The 13,427-nt window shown below is 39.3% G+C and overlaps 1 protein-coding gene across 2 annotated transcripts in view; it reads right to left on the reverse strand.

The window, feature by feature from the left end:
• LOC141399597 (uncharacterized) overlaps positions 1–4,862 on the reverse strand; it is a 416,271-nt gene extending 411,409 nt beyond the window's left edge. The window contains exon 1 of one of the 2 annotated variants that reach the window (XM_073978641.1): positions 4,491–4,862. The gene's annotated coding sequence lies outside the window, so the exon portion shown is untranslated. Of the gene's footprint in view, positions 1–3,941 lie in introns of both variants that reach the window. The other variant, XM_073978640.1, reaches the window with a different exon arrangement.
• Positions 4,863–13,427: the final 8,565 nt, after the last annotated feature.

The following is a 13,427-nucleotide window of genomic DNA, read 5'->3' on the forward strand; positions in this document are numbered from 1 at the left end:
AATTTTTGCAGTAGCCATTTCCGCCGTTCTAGTAGATGGATTTTTACGATCTGTGATTCATATGATCCGGATCGTCGAAAAACTAAAATATCGCGGGGTACCAGCACACTCAAAACGATATTGTAAATACTGTACCCAAAAAATAGGTTTTTTAGAAAAAATATCGCACTAAATTTTGGCCTTTGGCAGTAGATTACTCTGCTGCTGTGTGGGCTACATACTCAATATACATATCAGATTATGCGAAATCGCGAGTTCTTTAATCCTATAATTGGTTTTTCGAAATATCCGAATGCGCGTCCCAGTTACATAAAAAATACAAAAAAACACCTGAAATCCGGCTTCAAAATGTCAGCATCCATAAAAGGTGGATGCAGTGGAAATTTTGGAAAGTGATACATTAGAAGTGTAATCTTCATTTTGTATTCTCCTACTTTTACTTTGGACAGATGTCCGTCATTTGAATGGTTTAATCAGAAATCGAATAGCAATGTAAAAAACCTGTTTAGCTTCAACGTGTTTTTACCTATGTTTTTTCCTTTACGCGGTCGTAACTACCACGTAAATTAATTTTTTTTTGCTAAATTTTTGAGCTTTGTACAAAAACATCTAAATTAATCCAGCAATAGTCATAGTTACTGGTAAACTACAATAGTTCGCGTATTATAATAGTGCAAACCTTGGCTTCATGGAAACTAAAAAATTTTGACTTTTCCTCATATATGGGAAGCCCTCTTGAAGAGTTCTATAGGCATCGGAAGATCACCAGGGACATCAGAAGATTTTTTAGAGAGCTCTTTAGATCTTCTACAGCCATCCGAAGACCGCTTGAGACATCAGAAGACTTCTTGACGTCCTATATAGACATAAGAAGACCTATTCAAGATTTATGTAGACATCAGAACATCTCTTTAGGTCTTCTATAGATATCAAAAGACCTTCTTGGACATCTAAAACCTGCCTAAGGTCTTATGCAGACTTCTTGGGGGTTTCTACAGATATCCAAAAACCTCTTGAGACATCGCAAGACCAGTTGAGGTTTTCTATAGACATCAGAAGACCTCTTCATGTGTCCTATATACATAAAAAGACATTTTGAGTCATCGGAAGCCCTCTTGAGGTCATCTATAGGCATCTGAAGACCTCTTGGGGTACGAGAAGATTTGTTGGAAACTTGAGATTTTCTACAGACATCCGACGATCTCTTCCGAATCAAGAGAGGTCTTCTGCAGACATCACAAGACCTCCTAAGGAGTTGTATAGACATAAAAAGGCCTCTTGTGTTCCTCTATAGACTCTAGAAGTACTTCTGAAGACATCAGAATACGTTTTGAGTTCTTCTTTAAGCATCTTCTATAGACATCCGAAGACATCTTGTGGCGATCTGCAGACATCAGAACACCACTTGAGACACCCGAAGATATATTTTATAGACATAAGAAGACGTCTTGAGGTATGCTATAGACATCAGAAGACCTCATGGGGTATCAGGGGTCTTCTTTAGACTTTCTGAAGTTGAGACATAGAAAGCCCTTTTGAGGTCTTCTATAGGGATTAGAAGACTTCTTGGGACATCAGAAGATTTCTTGGAGACCTCTTGAAGTCTCCTGCAGCCATGTCAAGACCTCTAGAGACATCAGAAGACTTCTTGAGGTCTTCTATGGACATCAGAAGAGCTCTCAAGACATAGATATAAAAGGGCATCTGTGGTCTTCTTTAGACTCTCTGAAGTTTTTTATAGACATCAGGAGACCTCTAGATACATCATAAGTCCTCTTGAGGTCTTCTATAGGCATCAGAAGATTTCTTGGAGACCTCTTTAGGTCTTTTATAGACAAAAAAGGCCTCTTGAGACTTCAGAAGACCCTCTTGAGGTTTCCACAGATACAAGTGTACATCTTGAGGTCTTCAATAGACACCCGGTATGCTAGAGACATCAAAGGACCTCTTGAGGTCTTCTATAGACATCAGAAGATGTCTTGGAGACTACTTGAGGTCTTCTGTAGACATCACAAGACCTCTTGTGACACCAGATGCCCTCTTGAAGTCCTCTATAGTCATTTTTAGACATCAAAAGTCCTCATAGTGCCTTCTAAAAACATCAGAATTCTTCATTAGGACTCCGACAGACATCTGAATGCATCTTGAGGTCTTCTTGAAGTCTGCTATAGGCTTTAAAAGACCTATTGAGGTCTTCAATAAACCTCAAAACACTTTTTGGGGTCTTCTATAGACATCAGAAGACTTATTGGGACATCAGAAGAGTTCTTGAGAGTTTTCTATGGACATCAGAAAACCTCTTGGGACATCTGTAGATTTCTTGGAGCGCCCTTGAGGCCTTCTATAGACATAAAAAGACCTCTTGTAGTCTTCTATAGACATTAGAAGATAGGTCTTCTATTGACATCAAAAGACAGGTCTTTTATAGACATCAGAAGACCTGTTGAGACATCAGAAGCCCTCTTGAGGTTTTTATTGGCACCTGAAGATATCTTCAGACATCAGAAGATTTCTTAGAGACCTCTTGAGGTCTTTTACAGACACCAGAAGTCCTCTGAGATATTTTATAGACGTCAGAAGACCTCTTGAGGTATGGTATCGACTGCAAATGACATCTTGAGGTATTCTATAGACATCAGAAAACCTCTTGGGACATCTGTATATTTCTTGGAGACCTCTTGAGGTCTTCTATAGACATCAGAAGATCTCTTGAGACATCAGAAGAATTCATGATCTTTTCTAAAAACATCAGAACTCTTCATTAGGATTTCGACAGACATCAAAATGCATCTTGAGGTCTTCTATAGATATCCGGAGATCTCTTGAAGTCTTCTATGAACATCAGGAGGCCACATTAAGTATGCTATAGACTTCATAATACCTATTGAGGTCTTCAATAAACATCAAAACACCTCTTAGAATACTTCTCTTAGAATACCTCGCTTAGAATACCTCTTGAGACATCAGAAGATTTTCTAGAGACGTTTAGAGGTATTTTACAGACATTAGAATACCTCTTGAGTCATCAGAAGCCCACTTGAGGTTTGTTATTGGCACCTGAAGATCTCTTCATCATCAGAAGATTTCTTAGAGACTTCTTGAGGTCTTCTACAGACATTCGAATACCTCTTCAAATATCAGAAGACCTCAAGAGGTCTTCTATAAACATCGGAATTCTTCTTGACAATTTCGACAAATATCAGAATAAATCTTGAGGTCTTCTATAGACACCAGAAGTCCTCTGCGATATTTTATAGACGTCAGAAGACCTCTTGAGGTGTGGTATCGACTTCAAAAGACCTCTTGAGGTCTTCTATAGGCATCAGAAAACCTCATAGGACATCTGTATATTTCTTGGAGACCTATTGAGCTCTTCTTTAGGCATCAGAAGATCTGTTGAGACATCAGAAGAATTCATGATCTCTTCTAAAATATCAGAACTCTTCATTAGGATTTCGACAGACATCAAAATACATCTTGAGAAGCCCTCTTGAGGTGTTCTATGGACATCTGAAGATCTCTTGAGACATCAGAATACATATCATATATACATCAGAACACCCCTGAAGTCAGGAGCCCTCTTGAGGACTTCTTTAGATATCAAAAGACTTATTGAAACATCACAAGACTTTCGTACGGGTTCTAATTACGTAACTTTCTATGAGTTCAGCTTTATGACCTGGCATGATTGCAGATATGCCAAGAAACGGGAATGATTAATTGGAAGCGGGCAATGACTAACGAAGTGAATATAAAATGTGGGTTTTGCAAATGGTAACTTTGTTTTTGACTTATTCTAAAGAATTGGATACCGAATGATATCAAATTCATGATGGTTTCGTTGAAAGGCAATTGGAGGAATAAGCAATAAACAATGGCTTTCGTTTCACTCAAAAAAGAAGTGATAAATAAACAAATAAGACAATAAAATAAATACCTACCTTCTCTATTTTTTCAATTTTAATCCAAGTCTTTAGAATGCTGACATAGATTTTTTGTGGATTTTTTATTCTTTTTTAATTTTTTTTTTTTTTTTTTTTTTGTCAACTCAAAACTTGTTCTCTAGGCCAAGAATCAAATGTAACACAGCGAACACGAACCGAACAAAAAAAAAAAACATAAGCCAGGCCAAAACTAGTTTTGGTTTTCATTTATTTGACGCAAATCTGGACAACAAAGCCAGCAGCAATTTAGAATACAAATTTCAATTTGTTGCTGATTTTGGCCAAAGTTAAGAAAAAGGCAAAGATCTCAAATGCAAATGACGTATTTTTTTGAAACGAACGAAAGAAATGCATCGCGAGATGAATTGCGAAGGCGCTTGATTCATCAATTACCATACAATTGTTGTTGTTATTTTTTCTTGGCAGCAATTAATTATACAACTGAATTTTGGTTTGGTTGTCAGTTGTTAATTTTTAACCCTTTTTTCACACTTTTTGAAAAGATTTCGAATAACACTTTCATTTCAATACTCATTTTCAAATTACCTTATAATTTTAATTTTTTCTTTCAAATTTTGTTGTTAATTTATTTCACTAATCACTTTTTTTTTGCTTTTCGTACGTACGCACACACTTCAATAAACCGTAAACCGCCGATAACGCCGCGCCTTCTTTACACGTTACGAATTAAATTCGTTTTGTTTATAGATTTCGGTCTTGTTTTTAAAGCTTAATTTTCGTTTCGTTTTATTTTTTTAATTTGTTTTTGTTGTTATTAACTTTTTTCGATTCTTTCCGAAAAGTCAGCCTGCTACCGCGCGCGTTTTTTTCAGTTCTGTTTTCGTTCTTCTTTACTGTGTGTGTTGTGTTTGATGTGTGGTGTTAATGTTTCGCCGCTCAGTACACGATCACAACTACTTACGAATTCGTTAAACAAAAATATTTAAGAGTGTTTTAAGCTACGCTAATCCGATCTCATTTATTACACCGAGGGAAATTTGAGTGTGTGTGAGTGAGTGCGATTCTTTAGAAGACCTTTCAGAAAGGTTCTATATAAGCACCCATTTTTCTGAAACGGCCTATAGAAGTAGCCTTTCTATCGAAAAGGTTGTATAGAAGCAGCCTATTTTTCAGAAAGGGTCTATAGAACCAGCCTTTCTTTTAGAAAGGGACTATAGAATCACCCTTTCTTTCAGAAAGGGTCCATAGAAGCAGCCCTTCTTTTAAAAAGGGTCTATAGAAGCAGCCCTTCTTTTAGAAAGGGTCTACAGAAGCAGCCATTCTTTCGGAAAAGGTCTATAGAAGCAGCCTTTCTTTTAGAAAGGGTCTATAGAACCAGCCTTTCTTTCGGAAAGGGTCTATAGAAGCTCCCTTTCTTTCAGAATGTGTCTATAGAAGCACCCTTTGTTTCAGAAAGCGTCTATAGAAGCAAGCTTGCTTTCAGAAAGGGTGTATAGAAGCATACTATCTATTAAAAACGTCTATAGAAGCACTCTGTCGTTCAGGAATGGTCTATAGAATCACCCTTTCTTTTAGAAAAGGTCTATAGAAACACTCTGTCGTTCAGGAAAGGTCTAAGAATCACCCTTTCTTTCAGAAAAGGGTCTATAGAAGCACCCTGTCTTTCAGAAAGGGTCTATAGAAGCACCATATCTATTAAAAAAGGGTCTACAGAAGCACCCTGTCGTTCAGGAAGGGTCTATAGAAGCACCCTGTCGTTCAGGAAGGATCTATGGAAACACCCTGTCGTTCAGGAATGGTCTATAGAATCACCCTTTCTTTCAGAAAAGGTCTATAGAAACACTCTGTCGGGCAGGAAAGGTCTAAGAATCACCCTTTCTTTCAGAAAAGGGTCTATAGAAGCACCCTGTCTTTCAGAAAGGGTCTATAGAAGCACCATATCTATTAAAAGGGGTCTACAGAAGCACCCTGTCGTTCAGGAAGGGTCTATAGAAGCACCCTGTCGTTCAGGAAGGGTCTATAGAAGCACCCTGACGTTCAGGAAGGGATGCTGTCTATCTTTCAGAAAGGGTCTATAGAAGCACCCTCTCTTTCAGAAAGGGTCTATAGAATCAGACATTCTTTCAGAAAGAGTCTATAGAAGCAGCCTTTCATTCAGAAAGGGTCTATAGAAGCAGTCTTTCTTTCAGAAAGGGTCTATAGAAGCAGCCTTTCTTTCAGAAAGGGTCTATAGAAGTAGTCTTTCTTTCAGAAAGGTTGTATAGAAGCAGCCTATCTTTCAGAAAGGGTATATAGAACCAGCCTTTCTCTTAGAAAGGATCTATAGAATCACCCTTTCTTTGAGAAAGGGTCCATAGAAACAGCCCTTCTTTTAGAAAGGGTCTATAGAATCACCCTTTCTTTGAGAAAGGGTCCATAGAAGCAGCCATTCTTTTAGAAAGGGTCTATAGAAGCAGCATTTCTTTCAGAAATGGTCTTTAGAAGCACCCTGTCTTTCAGAAAGGGTCTATAGAAGCACCATATCTATTAGAAAGGGTCTGTAGAAGCGCCCTGTCGTTCAGGAAGGGTCTATAGAAGCACCATGTCGTTCAGGAAGGGTCTATAGAAGCACCCTGTCGTTCAGAAAGGGATGCTGCCTATCTTTCAGAAAGGGTCTATAGAAGCACCCTCTCTTTCAGAAAGGGTCTATAGAAGCAGCCTTTCTTTCAGAAAGGGTCTATAGAAACGGCCTTTCTTTCAGAAACGGTCTAGAGAAGCAGCCTTTCTTTCAGAAAGGGTCTATAGAAGCACCCTTTCTTTCAGAAAAGGTCTATAGAAACACCCTTGCTTTCAGAAAGGGTCTATAGAAGCACCCTGTCATTCAGAAAGGGTCTATAGAAGCGCCATACCTATTAGAAAGGGTCTATGGAAGCACCCTGTCTTTCAAGAAGGGTCTATATGAAGCACCCTTTCTTTCAGAACAGGGTCTATAGAAGCAGCCTTTCTTTCAGGAAGGTTCTATAGAAGCACCCCATCTATTAGAAAGGGTCTACAGAAGCACCCTGTCGTTCAGGAAGGGTCTATAGAATCAACCTTTCTTTCTGAAAAGGGTTTATAGAAGCAACCTTTTTTCAGAAAAGGGTCTATAGAAGCAACCTTTCTTTCAGAAAAAGGTCTATAGAAGCACTCATTCTTTAAAAAAAGGTATATACAAGCAACCTTTCTTTCAGGAAAGGGTCTATAGAAGCATCCTTTCTTTCAGAAAGCGGTGTATAGAAAAGTAGTTGACCCCAAACTACTCTGGTTTGTCGTGGCAGCTGACGCTGCATCCCAAGTGCTGCCGGCTAGGGAGACCTTTTTCCTACATCATAAAGTTTTGGATGATTCCTAATGGAATCAACTACCCTAGAATCTTAGGGTAGTTGGTGGTCGGACTTCTGCTGTCACCGACTATGACATTGAACTCAGTGCTCAGTGTGGTGAACAGAGTGGCCGTAGATTTAGTGGTGGATATTTGTCGGTCAAATAGGTGTTCAGACTTTCACAAATGACATCAGGGAAGATGATCCCCATACGATCGTACAATCATCCGCATACGTTGCTATCTCAATGCCGTCTGGAGGGGGTTGAATACTGGAGAGGTAGAGGTTGAGCAGTTCCGGAGGTATCACCCCACTTTAGGGAGCTCCTTGTTTCACTCTACGAGGCTTGGACTTTTTGTTCCTGAATTCCACGTACGACCGGCGTCCACACATATAATTGATTATCCATCGTTTCAAACTTGACCGGAGGGTTGTCCGCTCGATGGTTGAGCGCCATCATCACTGTCCTGTCACACGACCTGCTCTGGTTGAGTCCTCAACTAATATGTGTGGAGATGGCGTGCAGCGCTTTTGTCGTGCTGTGCTGCTTACGAATCCCATGCTGATGATCGGCAGCTGAATAGCTATTTCTGACGCTGAGGAGGATGAAAGCATAAAGAGACTTTGCTACGGAAAACATGTTTCTAGGCTTCGAAAACGATGTGAGTGGATAGCGACAGTTTGAGAACTTTGTTGAGGTACTCTACTCCCGGCTCATCCAGGTGTTTCGTCCATTACCTTGGAGATTCCATCGAGGCCCAACACTTTATCCGTTGTAGACTTTGGTGGTTCCTCCACGGTAGGCAACGTAGTATTCTTCGCTCCATTACCCCGACGTGCTCATCAAACTGTCGATTAAAATAACTTACGCACCTCTTCAGATCAGTCAGCGTAACATCGCCTAACGTGACTGAGGTCCTATCTTCCTTTTTTTGGGTACGAGAGTGACTTAACCCACTACAATTCACTTATACCGGCTCCAATGTTGCAACTCTTCAAATTATTGAGCCACTTATCCCGCTAATGCTCATCGAGCAACCTTTTAACTTCCAGTGTCAGTTCCCTGGGGTCACTGGGCTTGGCACGACGAAGCTCATCATGCGCATTTGTTAATATTGTCGTCTCTTCTGGGAAAATTGGTTTCACTTCAACCAGCAGGTATATGGCGAGTGGCTGCAGAAGTGATGATGTCTCGGAACGTCTCCTCTACTACCCAAACATCAGAAGGATTGGGCCGATCTCTAAAGCGGCGATTTGAAAACCATATCAAACTAGACCAAATCGGGCGGTCTGCTGATGGGAACAATTATGGGGATAGGGTCTGACCCAAGAGAAACGACAGGTTTCCAGTTGGCGCCATTTGTAAGGCCGAGTGACACGATGGTTATATCTGGCGAAGTGTGACACTATCTGTTCTCCTCATTGATCGTGCAGAATTTAGAGCTATCAATCTGCGACGTTCAAAGTTGATAGATCTGGCGGTCTACTGATGGAAACAATTATGTTGATAGGGTCTGACCCAAGAGAAATGACGGATCCCTAGGAAATACCAGATATGGCGAACTGTGGCACTCGTAGAGCTATTACTCTGTTCAGTCATTAATATACCCCATTATTCATGATTGTCGCAATTCATGATGAGCATTAAAGTCCCCTAAGACCCGTCAGTTATGACTGTACAAAAGCGGCCTAATGTTGTTAAACAACTCTACCTAGGCAGTTCCACACCTGATTGCTACCCTCATACATTCCATGTACGGGTAACTAGAGCCCGGCTCAAGCGAGATAGGTCTATATTGAACAGATTGGTGCAATAGGAAAGCTGATTCTCCACTTCTGGTAGGACCCTTCCTACACCGCTACGTCTAGGTTATTCTTACGACTCATAAAATCCAGTATTTCCTCAATTGTACCTCGGACCTCATGTGCGGCGTTCAAAGTTGATAAAATCTGGCGGTCTACAATGATGATGATAGGGTCTGACCAAAGAGAAATGACGGATCCCTAGGAAATACCAGATATGGCGAACTCTGACATTCCGACTCATAAAATCTACTATTTCCTCAATTGTACCTCGGAGCTCATTGCAATTATATTGCAAAACGGATCGATCTTTCTAGTTCCTTTTCCCAAAAGGAACTAGTTCCTTAATACAGTTCCGTAGTTCCAAATAGTTCCGAGGCCGATATAGTTCAACGAATTTTTATCTTTCATCGTTCTTTTCGCTCCAAATAGTTCCCGAAATGGTGCAACGAATTTTTATCTTTCATCGTTCTTTACGAATCTTTCTCTTTCGTCGCTCTTTTTGTTTCCTTCATTCCAAATAGTTCATGGGTTGGTGGATGAATTACATAAAAATAAATAAATTGAAGCGAACAAACAGCAACAACGCAAGATCGACGTAGGCGTTAAATTGAAGGAACCAGAAAAACGAAAGGAACTATATGAACTAAAGGAACTATATAAACGCAAGAGCTGGATATAGTTCCAATAGTTCCTTGTCCGGAATAGTTCTTTGGAACTAGTTCGTTCCGGAACTACACAACTCTAGTGTTTTAGTAGAGACGTACATTTGCTGATTAAGATTCCTTTCGGCTTTCCTATCTTCGCTCAGTACCGTACCAAGGTAGCAAAAATGTTCATCGATGGTTTTTTCTCATATTTGTCTTATTGTGAATATCAAGTCTTTTCTGCCTCGGTTGGGTCTGCAGCCACACTGTTATTCTTCGAGTTGGTCTTCGATTTCACTTCTAATACCCCGGTTACACTTAACCGGGTTTGAGTTTCAAATGTTAATTCCGTAGCGCAAACGTCAAGTAAATCATCATGAAGTGGGTTAACCCGGCAAAAAAACTCTAATATAACCGTACTATAAGTCTGTTTGTTAGGATTCTAGTGTATATTTTTCCTGCGACTGATAGAAGTGATATTCCTCGTTGGTTCTGGTACAATTGGTTATCGCTCTTTTTAAATATGGGGTTGATGAAAGCTACCTGCCAGCTTCTGAGTATCGTGGCCATGGCCCATGCTATATTTATCCCTTCGAGGAGTATTTCTTCTCCTGTCTCGCCAATGTATTTCAGCAGTACTGGTGCTATACCACTGGGGCCTCCTGCTTTCCCCAATTTCATTTTTTGTAGAGCTTGGCCACGTTCTTGCTTTGATATTATATTTATTCCACCTTCATCTTCTTGGGATATTGGTATTTGTTCCGAGACGGGCGTACTATCACAATTCTGTAGCTTATTGAAATACTCTCTCCATCGTGTCATTCTTTACTACGTATGAATATAATGGGGCACTCTTTTGGTCTTCTGAGGCTTTTTAAAGTTCTATAAAAATTTTTTTGGTTTCCGATTGCAGTTTTCTTCCCTCAGTAGCTCTCCTTTATTACTACGGATGAACTAAATAGGATACTCATTTGGTCTTCTAAGGCTTTTTAAAGTTCTATAAAAATGTTTTTGGTTCCGATTGTAGTTTTCATCCATATATTTTCCAATTTACTCCCACGATTCGAAAAATTTCTTTGAATTTTAAGGCTTAGGCGCATAAGAATAGAAAAGGCCGAGTCAATTTTCAAACTAAGTTGCCCTTTTCTTGTTTATTCTTTTATCAGAAGCAAGCAAAGAAAGCATGCAAGGCTTCTTATGTACCTAGGCCACAATGGTGGTAGTTTGAAGGCGTTCTGTTGTTAAGGTGCGACTTCCATCTTGTTTTTTCTGTGACTTCGTAATAATAGTGTCGTTCCGCCATTTGGTCGCATTGAGATGTTTTCTTTGTTTCGGTTATGGCTAGGTATTTAACATTTATTCCCAATATTTCGTCAACTAGTTCGTTCTCTTTCCCATTTAAGCTTCTTATGTTCCATGTTCCGTACTCGATAGTCCTACTTTGTCGCCAGTTCGGTGATCTGTTTTTCGGATAGATTTTCATATTTTCCTTTGCGTATTTTGTTTAATCAGTATGTATTCAGAGATGTGAGTGATTGGACCACTGTCTACTTACCTGGTTGTGAGGGCTGATCTCACATAAGGTTCCCCAGGATTAACGCATTTTTTTTTTTGTCATCCGCTCCTCTTGAAGTACAGACGCTGTTTGCTGAGGCTCAATGTGAGGAATTTCAGCTTCCCCGAAAAACCAGCACAAAATGTTTTTGTTTATGGACTTTATACCACTCATGTATAGGCGATGAAGAACGCTAATTTCGTGATGTTGTTCTCAGCAACAACCTTAAGAAATGCCAGGCTTTCAGACATCATGGATGATAGTTTCTCATTGAAAAAATGGATTTCATCGTGCTTGAATTGAGATGATGAAACTCAGCTCCCGACATATCACAACACTCCGAAGCATCTGTGAAAAATCTCATATAGTTGATCTTTACGCTTGTTGATTTTATCATGGGCTAACTGCAAAATTGTTTTCCACACCTGGTTCGAATTTGGCTCGGACGTTCTTTATTCATTTATCAGAAATGAGCATGATTCCTATGTACCCAAGGCTTTTAAGCAAGAATGCCATGCTGCTTATTCACCGACGTCCTAACTATTTTTAAAGAGAAGTCAGAGGTATATATATTTTACCGATTAGAAGTTAAGATTTGATTACTTACCCAACAAAAAAACATCATTAGGCCTTTCCTTTCTTCAAGCTCCATATCACACATCCCCATTTAATTTGCCTTTAAAAAAAACGAATATTTTTCATCTTTTTTCAGTGTATTTTTATAATCAAACAACAACAAAAACATCAACTACAACAAGCTCTTTATTTTCTTGTTTCACACACAACATTCTCGGTCATGTACTTTAACGTCCATTGACTTTGTATTCCCTTTTGCATTTGGGGCTACGAGACGAACAGCCAGTTTTCTGTTTTGTATTCAATGTTCGTCGTATTCGTATTTCAAGCTGCAATGCTATCTCAAAAACATGCATACACAAAGAGCAGCAGAGTAGAATAAATGCAATTGGTGGGTTCATTCTCTCTCCATACATGCCCAAACACCCATTACGTTTGCCTATCACAGTACAGTGTGTGTAGCTTTATTAGAAGGGAAATTATGTTCATTCATAAAAATTAAATAATAACAAGTTGTTGCTCTGTTTGCCTACTGTGTTTGTTGATTGTGGGACCAGAAAGAGAGAGGATATTTCCATTTATGGGAATTTTTTCACACCTTTTCAAAATGTAAACAAACAACAAGAAGCAGCTAAGCAGCTGGAAACATAACATTATTATGTGTGTTCGTTTACTCAAAATTTGTACAAATTGTTACTGGATGTTGTTCGTTTACTCTACAGTACAAGAAGTTACTGAACTTGTACAAATTGTTGAGTAAACGAACACACCTATTTACTAGACCGGCTCACATACAGTCACCGCGAGCGACTGTCATTTGCCTCAGCCATCGGGTTTCTTGGAATTTGTTTTCATTGATGAAGAGAAATGTCATCTAAAAGAAGCAGAGAGGACAAGAACATTGATCATTGCGCATTATTTAGCTCTGTACCTCTTCCACACGTTATTTGCATTCTTTCACTCGCATCATCTCCCCCCATGTCAAAACTGAAACTTGCTGGAATGTTATTGTTTATTGTCATTTTTTCAATATATTCTATCGCCTAACTGTGGCGCTAATTAATCAATTTGAAAGGCTTGGTTCAAGACCCATACAAAACAATTAATTGCTGTTGCTTTCTAATTTTCTGTTACCAATTAAATGCACGTACTAATTGCTGAAGTGTTAACAAATGACGTGTGAATGACATACGCGATCGACAACATGCAATAATGGCCGATATAATAAATGACCAATTAATTAAACAAAACAATACTATATAAATCATTTAATCAACGATAGGATGGACCACGAAGGGGGAAACAATGCAACGTGTTGCAAATCTTACAAAGAAATAAAAAGCATAGACACAACAACAAGAGGCCTAAAGACGGGGACACATCAGCGGCTGGCATTCTGACAACATATCCCGGAATGCCTGCTCCGGTAAGTCCTGGTCCAAACTAGCGTGAATTTCATTAAAAAATTTCATGAAATTAGGCGTTCTTAAATCTAATTCCCCACTACAGCAATTTTATGATTTTACTCAATGGAAGTCGATCTAGAGACGCATAATATCATGCAATTTTTTCAATGAAATCACTCTAGTGTGGACCGGGA

Source organism: Musca autumnalis, unplaced genomic scaffold (genome assembly GCF_047663935.1).
Source record: "Musca autumnalis isolate F117 unplaced genomic scaffold, ASM4766393v1 scaffold_3, whole genome shotgun sequence".
NCBI lineage: Eukaryota > Metazoa > Arthropoda > Insecta > Diptera > Muscidae > Musca > Musca autumnalis.